The 15,842-nt window shown below is 38.3% G+C and overlaps 1 long non-coding RNA gene across 1 annotated transcript; it reads left to right on the top strand.

Annotated features, from left to right (window-relative positions):
- Positions 1–3,473: 3,473 nt before the first annotated feature.
- LOC122419765 lies at positions 3,474–13,635 on the top strand. Its single transcript, XR_006262994.1, has 3 exons — positions 3,474–3,536; positions 4,460–4,634; positions 13,555–13,635. It is a non-coding gene; the product is annotated as an uncharacterized LOC122419765 (long non-coding RNA).
- The last annotated feature ends 2,207 nt before the right edge of the window (positions 13,636–15,842 follow it).

Genomic DNA, 15,842 nt, shown 5'->3' on the forward strand with positions numbered 1-15,842 from the left:
CTTATTTATCTTCTTACTATAAATTTGTGTCCTTTGGCCAACATCTCTCTATTTCCCCCAGCCCCCAGCACCTGGAAACCACTATTCTACTGTTTCTGAGTTCTGGCTCTCTTCACATTTCAGACACAAGTGGTATCATTAGTATTTGTCATTCTCTGTCTTACTTGTCTCTGAATGGACACCTTCTACAACTGAAACACCAAGAGAAGAGGATTCACACAACCATGCAGAAGCACCTGGAAAACAGTAGATGCTGAATAGGTGTCAGAATAGAGTTGACTACAGATAATTCCTTTTTAGTAACAACTTTGTTGCTATGTCCTACAGCAGATTCTGGAACAATTTTTACATACACACATATATAATGATTAGATTATGGAAAAAAAATTTTTTAATGTAGGTATAGCTGATATGATATCTCAGACTCAACAATGTATGGATTCAAGCTTTATGTCATTTTAATCACCAAGTTTGTGGCACAAGAATAAGCTGTCAGTATCTGAAGCATTACTAGAATAATTATCTATTCGTCTCTCATAAAAGCCTAAAAAAATTATAAATTGTAATCATTTCACACTTTTATTTAAATTTATGAAACTTATTAAATTATGGTATCGCCATAATGTGTCCCGACTTCTTCTGATCTAGTCAAATTTGGTATTGATACATTGTTCAGTCACTAAGTTGTGTCTGATATTTTGTGACCCCAAGAACTGCAGCACACCAGGCTTCCCTGTTCTTCACTATCTCCTGCAGTTTGCTCAAACTCATGTCTATCAAGTCGGTGATGCCATCCAACCATTTCATCCTCTCTCGTCCCCTTCTCCTCAGGCCTTCAATCTTTCCCAGAATCAAAGTCTTTTCCACTGAGTCAGTTCTTTGCATCAGGTGGCCAAAGTATTGGAACTGTAGGTTCAGAGTCAGTCTTTCCAATGAATATTCAGGATTGATTTCCCTTAGGATTCACTGATTTGAGCTCCTTGCTGACCAAGGGACCCTCAAGAGTCTTCTCCAGCACCACAGTTTGAATGCAACAATTTTTTGGTTCGCCACCTTCTTTATAGTTCAAATCTCACATCCATATTGATGTTAAACATCCTGGGATTCCAGTTTAACATTTTCCAGTACTTGGAAGTTTTATGAGCCATTACCCTTTGTTATTTTACACCATGAAGTGCTTCATTGCTTCATGGTCATGTTCTTTCCACTGCACTGAGTACCCAAGAGCATAGTCACCCAAAACATGCTAATGTATCCCAACATTTCAGATAGAAGCTCCTTAGAATTTTCCATATTTTTAAAATTCATTGCCCAAAAATTTCCTGATTCTTCTGCAAACTTTGACTGAAAGATTTATATGCACCAACTTAAGGTTTTTGATTCATGGTATTTAGGTAAAAGGATAATTCAAATAAATTCTACAAAATAAGACAGGCAAAACACTTGGCAGTTGTAATACAAAAAAGAATGTCAAAATTAGAATTTTCACATTTCACATTGTTTCACTTTTAGTGCAAAAGGGTGGGACTTAGCATATGTCATTAAATTACAGAATCATTAATTTAAGATGTTTTTAATGAAGGAAAAGTGCTCAGTTGTAGTATAGCCTAATGTTTACAATCCTTGGTGGTGGTGGTGGCTTAGTCACGAAGTCCTTAGTTTGTACTTATTGAAAGAATCCTTTGCAAATTATACAGAAATAAGTCCTGTATACTTATATATATATGCAATATATAAATATCCCATTATACACACACACACACACACACACACACACACACACACATGCACACATAGTTTATTGTTGTTTAGTCACCAAGTCATGACTGACTCTTTGCAACCCCATGGACTGTAGCCTGTCAGGCTCCTCTGTCTATGGGATCTCCCAGGTGAGAATACTGGAGTGGGTTGCCATTTCCCTAAGTATCTTCAAAATATGTATCTAAATCTTCAGAATCAAGTTCAGACTCAGAACCAGCGATATCCACAATGTTCTATGTAATATTGTTACCTGAAATGGTAACATGGTATTTCTTAATGAAAAGCATGCCTTCTTTATCCCTGAGACTTCCCTCCAAGACAGTGGCACCAGTTCTGCTAAATATCATGATGGTAATCTCACAAGAAAATGTCAACAGAGGGTCTCGGACAAGTGTATGTGTGCATATGCAATGACAACATGCTCTGTGAGATGTCATTAATTATATGAGGTTTATTTTTTTCCTCTAGGATGGAAAATGTAAGAAAATGTACACAACAAAGTGGATGAAGCAAAATTGATGTTTGAAATGGTTTCTAAAAGGAGCATACATTTCTGAGCTAATTCTTGGAGAATTCATAGTTAGCTTGGATCCAGCAAGGTCAGATTCCCCACTCAGAAGGAAAGAATGGGTGTGAAGGAGATGGTAAGAAGCCCTGGGTGTCACAGTGATTTATAGTATTAACAAGGTGGTGGTTTGGGAAGGAGCAGGAGCTTCACCCTATAGTGCTGACTCCCTCGGGGAGCGTAATAAAATTCGAATCCTGTTCATAATTGCAGAATTTGGGGCTATGTTATATGGAATGCAGCAAGACTAGAGGCGACAGATGTGACAGAATGAAATAGCCTCATTTGGTTTAGAATTTCAATGATAAGAGACTCTTATCTGTCATTTTGTGCCCATGCCATGTGTGGGGATCCTGTGGGATTAAAACACAGATCAAGCTCCCCATTCTTTGAGATTGCAATCCAGTGGGGATTCAGAAAACTAAGCTTCTGGTAGAGAGCTGAGCTTGGGAACTCCAAAGATAGGAATCAGACCTGGAATGGGATGCCCAGGAACTTCTTGGAGAAGAACATCTGAGGAGTGCTTGCATGAGGAGCACTGAGGGAAACCAAGACCGGAAGAGGGGAGAGAGCAAAAAGTGTCTTTTACTCAGGCAAGGGCAGGTGAGGAAGTCAATGCATCTGAGGGCCCACTGGGCACAGTGACATGTGAAGGTGTCAAGGGCATGAAGGGCAGACCTTGGTGGAACTGGACAGATGAAAGAGGGAAGGTCGGGAAGTGAGCCACGTGAAGCCCACAGAGGAATGCTTGCATGTTGAGGAATTCTGAAGGTCTGGGTCTTGTCCCTTGTCAGTTATCCCAGGCCCATGAGGCCTGCCTGTCAGAGAAGACAATCATAACAAGGGTGGCCCCTGTCCACTCAAGAAATCCCTGGATGTTACAAAGAAGGGGTTCTGGGCTGGAGGAGTAGCAAAATTGAAAGAGACAGAGTAGGTTCTCAGTTTCACGGGCCGGCAAGGACCTTGAGTGCCCAGTTCACCCGCCTTCTCACCCTCAAGCCCTCCGCGCCCGACCTGAATGTAGGCTGCTGTTTCCTTGGTCCTTTTTCACCAGTATGTGGATGGATGCATTGATCCCGGCGTTCAGATTGGCTCGCTCACAGCGCCATCTGGTGTCCACACGCGGGAGCTGAGAGCAGCCATAACAGGAAGCTGGACAAAGCTGGTCCACAGCCCCGCAACAGGAGGGACCACATTGGGAGCAAAACAGGTGAGGTTGGCAACTGGCGCCCAGGTGCTTCAGTCCGGCGGTGGGCAGGGTTTTATGGGCCCCATTTCCCTGGCGGCAGGATCCCGTTGTGTATGTGTTCTCTTAGAGACTCTTTGACTTCCTGACACAATCCTTGCCGGTTTTCTTCATTGTCTCAATGCTAAGAGGTTCCCTACTGCAGTCGCTTCTTCAGCTTTTTGTTGGGGGTTTACTTCAAATCTATAATAATTGTTGGTAGGTTATTAATACTTTGTCTATCAGGGATAAACAGTATTTCCTTTAGCTTATTTTAATCATTCTCAGCTTCAGGTGTTTTTATGTTTGTTTTTTTCTTCCTTTCTCCCGCCCTTCCTCTGTCTTCCCCCACACCCTTCTTTGTTGGCACATTGCCTCTAACAAATGTTCTGTCTGACAAAACTCTAGCCCAGCCCCTCTGAGCCTTCCTCCAGACTAAACCTAAACTTCAGCCTATCAAGACAACAACAACAACAAAAACCAGTTTCTAAGAAGCCCATGCTGCCTCCCTAGGTTAACCCTGGACCTTCCCCACCCTCATTAAAGATTTAGCCTGAGAGAACTCAAGCAAAGGAATTTTCTGTTTATTTTACTCCTGGAGATAAGCTCCTGTGTCTGTGGGAGCCTAATTTTGATAAATGCTGGCTGACAAACTCAGAGGGGTTACAGGGACAGCCCTCCTTTCCCGCTTCCTGTAACTTTCCCCTTTTCTGACCCTGCTGAGCACCCCCTCAATGCTCCCCTTCCTGCTGTTCCCTAGTTCTCCCGTGAAAATGCTCAGTCACCTCAGAGCAAACAGAAGTGGAGTTTTGTTCACACTGGCCCTTTTTCCTATAACAGCAGCATGTTTCTGATGAGAATCTATGTTTATCCTTTTAACTGCTGTCAGTTTTGTCTATCTTTGACAGTTAATCTGACTCCATGGTTGGGGTCTGGATCAGAAATACCATTGGACCCTTGGACATGACAGACCTCTCAGCTGCGAAGAGACCTTTATCTATTCTCCCTTCTTCTTGCCCATTGTGGTATCTGGTGGTAAGCCCAGCTCCTGACCCAATGCTCCAGACAAATGTATGAAGCGTGGTGAGGAATAATTTTGGTTCTTACAATTCTGAGTACACTATCTGGGGTGAGGTTAGAGGCTCAGACTTCTTGTGTGTGCGGGAATGGAGATCCTTGCCTGTCCCTTGTTTTGTTATTGTTGTTCAGTCACTCAGTCATGTCCGACGCTTTGCAACCCCATGGACTGCAGCACACCAGGTTTCCCTGTCCATCACAATCTCCCGGAGCTTGCTCAAACTCATGTCCATTGAGTCAGTGATGCCATCCAACCATCTCATCCTCTGTTGTCCCCTTCTCCGACTGCCTTCAATCTTTCCCAGCATCAGTCTTTTCTAATGAATCAGCTCTTTGCATCACATGGCCAGAGTATTAGAGCGTCAGCCTCAGCGTCAGGAGTAGGCTTCATTCCTGCGATCCTGGGCTACAACAAAAAAATTCTCTGGATCTTTTTAAAATTGAGATATAATTGGCATATACTGTTGTATTATTTTCTAGTGTACAACATAAAGAGACATATATACCATTAAACAGTTTGTTAGCATCACACACATCACCACAAATAGTTACATTTTTTTTTATTATGATGAAAACTTTTAAGGTTTGCCCTCTTAGTAACTTTTAGATATTCAATGCAGTATTGTTAACTGTAGTCATCACACTGTGTTATATTGCCAGGAATTATTTATGGTATAATTGGAAGTTTGTGCATTTTGACTTCTTTCTCTCATTTTACCCATCCTTATCTCCACTTCTGACAACTGCTGATGTTTTCACTTGGCCCAAGTCCCTGTGTTTTCTTTTATATTCCACATGTGTGTGAGTGCCAAGTTGTTTCAGTCATGACTGACACTTTGTGACTCTGTGGACGGCAGTGTGCCAGGTGTCTCTCTCCCTAGAAATCCCAGGCAGGAATCCTGGAGTGAGTTTCCATGCCCTCCACCAAGATATCTTCCCAACCAAGTGATCAAACCCTCATCTCTTATGTCTCCTGCATTGGCTGCTGAGTTCCTTACCACTAGTGCCATCTTGGAAACCTATTCCATATATAAGTAACTATATGTATAAGTATTTGTCCTTCTCTGATTTATTTAATTTAGCATAATGTCCTCAAGATCAATCCATGTTGTGGCAAATAGTAGAATTTCCTCTTTTTTAATTTAAATTTATTTATTTTTAATTGTAGAATAATTGCTTGACAATATTGTGTTGGTTTCTGCCATGTATCAATATGAATCAGCCATAGGTACATGTGTGTCTCCTCTCTCTTGGTCCTTCTGCCCACCTGCCACCACATCCCACCACTTTAGCTTGTCACTTAGCACCAGATTTGAGCTCCTTGTGTCAAACAGCAAATTTCCACTGGCTATCTCATTTTACATATGGTAATGAAAGTGAAGAAGAACTAAAGAGCCTCTTGATGAAAGTGAAAGAGGAGCATGAAAAAGTTGGCTTAAAGCTCGACATTCAGAAAACTCAGATCATGGCATCTGGTCCCATCACTTCATGGCAAATAGATGGGGAAACAGTGGAAACAGTAGCTGACTTTAATTTTTTGGGTTCCAAAGTCACTGCAGATGGGGATTGCAGCCATGAAATTGAAAGATGCTTACTCCTTGGAAGGAAAGTCATGACCAACCTAGACAGCATATTAAAAAGCAGAGACATAACTTTGTCAACAAGGGTCCATCTAGTCAAGGCTATGGTTTTTCCAGGACTCATGTATGGATGTGAGAGTTGAGCTATAAAGAAAGCTGAGCACAAAAGAATTGATGAACTGTGGTGTTGGAGAAGATGCTTGAGAGTCCCTTGGACTGCAAGGACACCCAACCAGTCCATCCTAAAGGAGATCAGTCCTGGGTATTCATTGGAAGGACTGATGCTGAAGCTGAATCTCCATACTTTGGCCACCTTATGCGAAGAACTGACTCATTAGAAAAGACCCTGATGCTAGGAAACATTTAGGGCAGGAGAAGAAGGGGACAACAGAGGATGAGATGGTTGGATAGCATCACCAACTTGATGAACTTGGGTTTGGGTAGACTCTGGCAGTTGGTGATGGACAGGGAGGCCTGGCATACTGTGGTTCATGGGGTCGCAAAGAGTTGGACACGACTGAGTGACTGAACTGAACTGAATGTACATGTTCCAATGCTACTCTCTCGACTCATCCCACTCTCTCCCTCTCCCACTGTGTCCACAAGTCTGTTCCGTATGTCTGCATCTGCATTGCTGCCTTGCAGATAGGATCATCAGTAGTATCAAATATATATGTAACACCATATATGTATGAACATATGTATACATATATGTACATGCATATATGTATGTATTTACAATATTTGTTTTTCTCTTTCTGACTTACTTCATTCTGTACAACAGGCTCTAGTTTCCTCCACTTTATTAGAACTGAGTCAAACGCATTCCTTTTATAGCTGAATATTCCATTGTGTATATGCACCATAACTTCTTTATCCATTCATCTGTTCTTGGACATCTATATTGCTTCCATTTCCTAGCTATTGTAAATGATGCTGAAATGAACACTAGGATACAGTGTCTTTTTCAATTATAGGTTCCTCAGGGTACTGGGATTCTTAAGTCCTATGGTGGCTTCATTCCTAGTTTTTAGGGAATCTCCACAATGTTCTCCATAGTGGCCTTATCAACTTGCATTCCCATCAATAATGCAAGAGGGCTGCCTTTTTCTCTACACCCTCTCCAGTATTTATTGTTCATGGATTTTATTGATGGTGACCATTCCGACCTGTATATTTCTCTAATAATGAGCAATGCTGAGCATCTTTTTCATGTGTTTATCAGCCATCTATATGTCTTCTTTGGAGAAATGGCTGTTTAGGTTGTCTGCCCACTTTTTGATTGGGTTCTTTACTTTTCTGGTATTGAACAGCTTGTACATTTCAGAGATTAATGCTTTGTCAGTTGTTTTGTTTCCCATTATTTCGACCATTCTGAGCATCGTGTTCTCACCTTGCTTTTACTTTCTTTCACTGTGCAAAAGCTTTTAAGTTTAATTAGATCTCATTTATTTTGGCTTGATTTCCATTGCTCTAGGAGGTGGGTCATAGAAGATCTTGCTGTGATTTATGTCAAAGAGTGTTCTGCCTATGTTTTCCTTTAAGAGTTTTATAGTTTCTGCTCTTACCTTTAGGTATTTAATCCATTTTTATTTTATTTTTGTGTATTGTGTTAAAGTGTTCTAATTTAATTCTTTGAGATCCAACCAGTCCATCCTAAAGGTGATCAGTCCTGGGTGTTCATTGGAAGGACGGATGCTGAAGCTGAAACTCCAATACTTTGGCCACCTCATGCAAAGAGTTGACTCATTGGAAAAGACCCGATGCTAGGAGGGATTGGGAGCAGGAGGAGAAGGGGACGACAGAGGTTGAGATGGCTGGATGGCATCACCGACTCAATGGACATGAGTTTGAGTAAACTCCAGGAGTTGGTGATGGACAGGGAGGCCTGGTGTGCTGCGATTCATGGGGTCGCAAAGAGTTGGACCTGACTGAGTGAGTGAACTGAACTGAACTGATCCAATTTTTCCGGCACCACTTATTGAAGACACTGCCTTCTCTCTGTTGTATATTCTTGCCTCCTTTGTCAAAGATAAGGTGCCGATAGATATGTGAGTCTATCTCTGGGCTTTCTATGTTGTTCAGTTAGTCTATATTTCTGTTTTGTTCCAGTACCATACTTCTGTGATGACTGTAGATTTTTAGTGTAGTCAGGCAGGTTGATTCATCCAACTCCATTATTCTTTCTCAAGATTGCTTTGGATATTTGGGGTCTTTTGTATGTCCATACAAATTGTGAAATGTTTTGTTCTGGTTCTGTGAAGAATACCATGAGTAGTTTAATAGAGATTGCATTGAATCTATAGAATGCTTTGGGTAGTATAGTCATTTTTACAATATTGATTATTCCAATCCAGGGACCTGATATATCTCTCCATCTTTTTGTGCCGTTTCAATTTCTTTCTTCAGTGTCTTATAGTTTTCTGCATGTAGGTATTTTGTCTCTTCAGGTAGATTTATTCCTAGGCATTTTATTGTTTTGTTGCAATGGTGAATGGAACTGTTTCCTTAATTTACCTTTCTGACTTTTCATTGTTAGTGTGTAAGAATGCAAGGTGTTTCTGTGTATTAATTTTATACCCTGTGACTTTTCTATATCCATTGATTAGCTCTAGTAATTTTCTGGTGGCCTCTTTAGGGTTTTCTATGTAGAGAATCATGTCATCTGAAAACCGTGAGAGTTTTGCTTCTTCTTTTCCAATCTGAATTCCTTTATGTGCTTCCCTGATAGCTTAGTTGGTAAAGAATCCTCTGCAATGCAGGAGACCCCGGTTTGATTCCTGGGTTGGGAAAATCTGCTGGAGAAGGAATAGGCTACCCACTCCAGTATTCTGGCTTGGAGAATTCCATGGACTGTATAGTCCATGGGTCACAGAGTTGGACATGACTGAGTGACTCTCACTTTCAAGGATTCCTTTTGTTTCTTTTTTCATCTCTGATTGCTGTAGCTAGGACTTCCAAAACTATGTTGAATAATAGTGATGAGAATGTTCACCCTTGTCTTGTTCCTGGTCTTAGAGGAAATGCTCTCAGTTTTTCAGTGTTGATAATAATGTTTGCTGTGGGTTTGTGATATATATGACCTTGATTATGTTGAGCTATGTTCCTTCTATGTGTACTTTCTGGAGAGTTTTTAATCCTAAATGGGCGTTGAATTTTGCAAAATGCTTTCTCTGCATCTGTTGGAATTATCATGTGATTTTTCATCTTTTAATTTGTTAATATGGTGTATCACATTGACTGATTTGCATATATTGAAGAATACTTGCATCACTGTGATAAAGCCCATTTGATCATGATGTATGATCCTTTCATGTCTTGCTGGATTTTGTTTGCTACAGTTTTGTTGAGGATTTTTGCATCTATGTTAATCAGTGATATTGGCCTATAATTTTCCTTGTGTGTGTGTGTGTGGCAATTTTTTCTGGTTTTGGTATCAGGGTAATGGTGGACTCATAGAATGAGTTTGGGAGTTTTCATCTTCTGCAATTTTCTGAAAGAATCTGAGGAAGCTAGGTGTTAGCTCTTCTCTAAGCCTTTGGTAGAACACCTGTGAAGGAATCTGGCCCTGGGCTTTTGTTTGTTGGAAGATTTTGTATTACAGTTTTGATTTCTTATGCTTGTGATTGGCCTGTTCATATTTTCTATTTCTGCCTTGTTCAATTTTGGAAGGTTGAGCTTCTCTAAGAATCTATCCATTTCTTCTAGGTTGTCCATTTTACTGGCATACATTAGCTCATAGTAGACTTTTGGGATCCTTTGTATTTCTGTGTTCTATGTTGTAAATTCTTTTTCATTTCTGATTTTTTTTTTTTTAATTTGAGTCTTCTTCCTTTTTTTGCCTTGAGTTTGGCTAATGGTTTGTCAATTTTATCTTCTCAAAAGACCACCTTTTACTTTTATTGATCTTTGCTATTGTCTCCTTCATTTCTTTTTCATTTATTTCTGCTGTGGTCTGTATGATTTCTTTGCTTCTACTAACTTTAGGTTGTTTTCTGCTGTTCTTTTTCTGGTTGCTTTAGGTATAAGATTAGGTTGCTTGTTTGATGTTTCTCTTGATTTTTGAAGTAGGCTTGTATTTCTATAAACTTCCCTCTTAGCACTGCTTTTACTGCATCCCATGGGTTTTACATTGTTATGTTTTCATTGTCGTTTGTTTCTAGGCATATTTTTATTTCCTTTTTTTTTCTTCAGTGATCTGTTGGTTATTCAGAAGGGTATTGCTTAGCCTCCATGTGTTTATGTTTTTTTAATTATTTTTTCCTGTAATTGATATCTAATCTTATAGTATTGTGGTCAGAAAAAATGCTTGAAATGATTTCAGTTTTTAAAAATTTACCAAGACTTGATTTGTGGCCTAAGATGTGATATCTTCTGCAGAATGTTACATGTGCACTTGAGAAAAAAATGAAATCTATTGTTTTTGGATTAAATGCCCTGTAGATATGAAATAGGTCCAACTGGCCCAATGCATTGTTTAAAGCTTGTGGTTCCTTATTAATTTTCTTTCTGGATGATCTGTCCATTGGTGTGAGTAGGGCATTAAAATTCTCCACTATGATCATGTTACTGTCAATTTTCTCTTTCATAGTAGTTAGCATATGCCTTATGTATTGAGGTGCCCTTATGGTGGGTGCATATATATTTGTAATTGTTATATATTCTTCTTGGATTGATCCCTTGATCACTGTGTAGTGTCCTTCCTTGTCTTTTGTAATGATCTTTATTTTAAAGTCTATTTTATCTCATACGAGTGTTGCTACTTCCACTTTCTTTTGATCTTCCATTTGCATGGAATATTCGCCCCTCACTTTCAGTCTGTGTACCCTAGGTCTGAGGTGGATCTCTTGTTATTATTGTTGTTTAGTCACTCAGTCATTTTTGACTCTTTGCAACCCTGTGGACTGCACCACACCAGGCTTTCCTGTCTTTCACTATCTCCTGGAGTTTGCTCATTTGTTTTGCTCATTTCCTTTAGGATCAACTTGTTGATCTCCTTGCAGTCTGAGACTCTCAAAAGTCTTCTCCAGTAACACATTTTGAAAGCGTCAGTTCTTCAGCATTCAGCCTTCTTTATGGTCTAACTGTCCCATCTGTAGATAACTACTGGAAAAACCATAACTTGGACTATACAGACTTTGTCAGCAAAGTGATGTCCCTGCTTTTTATTATGCTGTCTAGGTTTGTCATAGCTTTCCTTCCAAGGAGCAAGAGTCATTTAATTTTATGGCTGCAGCCACCATCCACAGTGATTTTGAAGGAAATAAACTGTGTCACTGCTTTCCCCTTTCATTTACCATGAGGTGATGGGACCAGATGCCTTGATCTTAGTTTTCTGAATGTTGAGTTTCAAGGCTACTTTTTTCCCTCTCCAGTAAACCCTCATCAAAAGGCTCTTTAGTTCTTCTTCACTTTCTGCCATAAAGTGGTATCATATGCATATCTGAGGTTGTGATAATTCTCCCAGCTATCTTAATTCCAGCTTGTGATTCATCCAGCCCAGCATTTTGCAGGATGTACCCTGCATATGAGTTACATAAGCAAGGTGACAATATACAGCCTTGCTGTACTCCTATCCCAATTTTGAAACAGACAGTTGTTCCATGTCTGTTTCTAACTGTTGCTTCTTGATCTGCATATAGGCTTCTCAGGAGACAGGTAAGGTGGTCTGGTACTTCCATCTGTTTAAGAATTTTCCACAGTTTATTGTGACTCACACAAAGGCTTGAGCATTTTCAACAAAGCAGATGTAGATATTTTTCTGGAATTCTGTTGCTTTCTCCATGATCCAGCAAATGTTGGCAATTTGATCTCTTGTTCCTCTGCTTCTTCTAAACCCAGTTTGTACATCTGGAAGTACTTGGCTCACATACTGCTGAAGCCTAGCCTGAAGGATTTTGAGCTTAACTTTGCTAGCTAGCATATGAAATGAGCACAATTATATGGTAGGTTGAACATTTTTTGGCATTGCCCTTCTTTGGGAATGGAATGTAAATTGATCTTTTCCAATCCTGTCGCCACTGCTGTTTTCCAAATTTGCTGATATATTGAGTGCAACACTTTAACAACATCATCTTTTAGGATTTTAAATAGCTTAGCTGGGATTCCATCACCTCCACTAGCTTTGTTCATAGTAATGCTTCCTGAGGTCCACAATGTAAAATTATAAATACAATCTGAGTATGAAATATAAAATAAAAATGAATTGCATGATGCATATCAAACAGTAGGAATTTTTTTAAACATAAAATCACAAGAGCCATATGTTTACCTTTTTGTGTTTTTAGCCTTGTGATTTTCTTTTGGATAGTTACCTAATTTATGGGCAAGGAAAATAACTCAGGATGATGATTAGATTCGTTTACTTTATGAAATTTTCATGATAAATTCACACATTATTGTTCAGCACAATTGAACTAAATAGATATAGGTGTGATAAAATACATAAATAAATATTTCAACAGTTATGTTTTATAGTATATCTACTTAAAATAGTATTACAAACCTTTCTTTTGAAACTTGAAACCATAAAATTAATCTAAATTAACGTAAGTATTACATATTCATTAACATCTAGATCATTTACAGATAGAATACAATATAGAAACTTTAATTGCTGAGCAAAACTTTGTTGACTTTTGGCACATTTTAATATATAGTATAGACAAGCTAAATATATTTGGAGTCCATTTCCAAACATCAGCAAAAGCACATGAGTCTAGAAATTTATGAAATCATTTATTCATAAATTTGCTGCAGAATGATCACATGTGCCAGACAGTTAATAATTACTTCCTAGTTGTCTCTGTAAAAGAAAGGTGTCTGATGGTTAAAAAGTTTATTCAAAATTTATAAATGATACCACGAAGTATAATAAGGTTAAAAAAAATAGCAAGGAAAATAATACATGTTTTTTTTTAATTGAGGTATATCTAATTTATAATATTGTGCTAGTTTTAGGCATAAAGCAAAGTGATTTAGCTGTATGTTCATGTGTGTATGTTTATATATTCTTTTTAAAGTTCTTTTTCATTATGGAGTATTACAGGGTATTGCACATAGTTTCCTGTGAGAAACAGTAAATCATAGTTATTTATCTATTTTATATTTGGTAGTGTATGTCTATTAATCCTATACTCCAAATTTATCCCTTCTCCCACTTCTGCTTTGGTAACTGTGTTTTTTTTTCTCTATGTAAGACATGTTTATGATAGTGAAAGATAAGAAGGATATGTTTTCATTAAGGTTAAAGGAGAGTAATTTTTCTGGAAAGCAAATGATTTGTTGTTTCAGAATGATATATAGAAGGGCAAGACAAAATTAAATGGATTATTTTTAATTTGTAGATGGATTATGGGAAAGGAATTTTGGAAAATGAATCATCTTGTGCGGTCAGAACTGGCTAAGATTGGAAGAATCTACAAGGTTTGTAAAACTTTGTCTTAGAGTTAATAATACAATAGTGCAAAACTAGAATTTGGCTCTTTCTCTCCTAAAACAAAACAAAACAAAAATACATTACTTAAATTAGTAGTATGAATTCTAAGAAAAGTTTGTGCCTTACCTATTAATTTTTTTGCCAAGGAAACCAATATTTTGTATGTGAAAATAATTTTATGTGTTTCAGATTGTTTTTATCATATCTTTGGTTACTTCAGAAAACTGATTTCCCATTATTAAAAGAGATTTTTTTTTACAGCTATAGAGTTTTGTATATTTTGCTGTGAACGATTTTAATGGTCGCTAGGGATAAACTTATTGTTTCACAATGACTGGTAATCTAATTTAGTGAAGTTTTCAAACTTTTGACATTTTTTACAATTTCCCAAAATCGAATTTAAATGGAGTCTTTTTGACCTAAGACTAACTTTGAGAATGTACAATGAGGCCCCTGGAAAATCTTAAAGTATTTACATCTTATCTTGTAAAAGATGCCAAAGTTACTTGGTTCATTTTTTATATGTTAAATTATGTAGACTACATTGTCAAATCAGAAATTATTAACTTTTCAATATTCTTTTTGTCAGAATACTATGTTACAATGTGTCATGCCCCAGAAGTAGCTAATATCCCTTATCAAGTAAACTATATCAGAACTTTAACCATGGTCATTCTTTTTGAAACTTTGCTTTTTAAAAAATGTATATTTTCTGAACTGAAAGAAATTTCTCTCAAGCTATTCTTAAAAGTATAGCAACTTGGTAAAATATCCTTGTGTGATATGCAGTTATTTTTTATCTCTATCCTTCCAGATTTTGATTCTTGTATTTGTGGCACTATAGTAATTTGCGTATGTTCAATAAAAATACCTTTTAATTGTAACAGGACATAGTTGGAAACATTGATTATATTAAAAGACTTCAGAATTTTATATTTGAGAATGATATGCATCAAATCAGATATGGCCTGAGAGCTTTAAGGAACTAACATTGACTTTAAGAAGCTAATAGTTGAAAGTCCCCCTTTCAACCTCTTTTATTTGGCCTGGGAAGAAGAAAAATATAGGGAAGAATGTCAATTGATGATTGTAAGGTTAAGATAGTGATGCAGATGCTGTATCAGATGTAGTTTTATTGATATATCAAATTCACACATACTCTGATATCCAGGATATAGCTATTGACCTGACAAATGCTTACCTCACCATACTGTCCACTAGGAGCAGTTTCCTTGGATGTGGCAAGGTCAGAAATACACCTTCACTGTCTAACTTAGGAATATATCAACTGTCTAGTCTTGTGTCACAGTTTGCAGAGATGTTCATCACTTCTCCCTTCCACAAGATGTCACAATTCCAATGATGCATGACATTTTGACATTATGCTGATTGGACCTAGAAAAGGGAATAGCAACTAAACTTAATATCAGAGGATGGAGAATAAATTCAAATAAAATTCAGGAAGCAACTTCAGTGACATTTCTAGGAATCCAAAAGTGTGGGACATGTCCATAAATCCCTTTTAAGGTGAAGGGTCAGTTGTTGCATCTGGTCCACCCCAAAACTAGGAGGCACAACACCTAGTGGGAGTTTTGTGTTTTGGAGGCAACATGTTTCTTGTGTGAGAGTGTTAGTCTGTCCCATGTATCACGTGACCAGAACGACACTAGTTTAGAGCGGGACTCAGACAAGAGAATTTGAACAAACTCCGGGAGATAGTGAAGGACAGGGGATCTGTCCATGCTACAGTCCATGGGGTCTCAAAGAGGTGGACATGACATAGTGACTGAACAACAACAAACACAAGAAGGCTCTCTTTTTTTTTTTTAATTAATTAATTTATTTTTTCAGTGGGTTTTGTCATACATTGACATGAATCAGCAATAGATTTACACGTATTCCCCATCCCGATCCCCCCTCCCACCTCCCTCTCCACCCGATTCCTCTGGGTCTTCCCAGTGCACCAGGTTCGAGCACTTGTCTCATGCATCCCACCTGGGCTGGTGACCTGTTTCACCATAGATAGTATACATGCTGTTCTTCCGCAACATCCCACCCTCACCTTCTCCCACAGAGTTCAAAAGTCTGTTCTGTACTTCTGTGTCTCTTTTTCTGTTTTGCATATAGGGTTGTCGTTACCATCTTTCTAAATTCCATATATATGTGTTAGTACGCTGTAATGTTCTTTATCTTTCT

This window comes from Cervus canadensis, chromosome 17 (assembly GCF_019320065.1).
Source record: "Cervus canadensis isolate Bull #8, Minnesota chromosome 17, ASM1932006v1, whole genome shotgun sequence".
Lineage (NCBI taxonomy): Eukaryota > Metazoa > Chordata > Mammalia > Artiodactyla > Cervidae > Cervus > Cervus canadensis.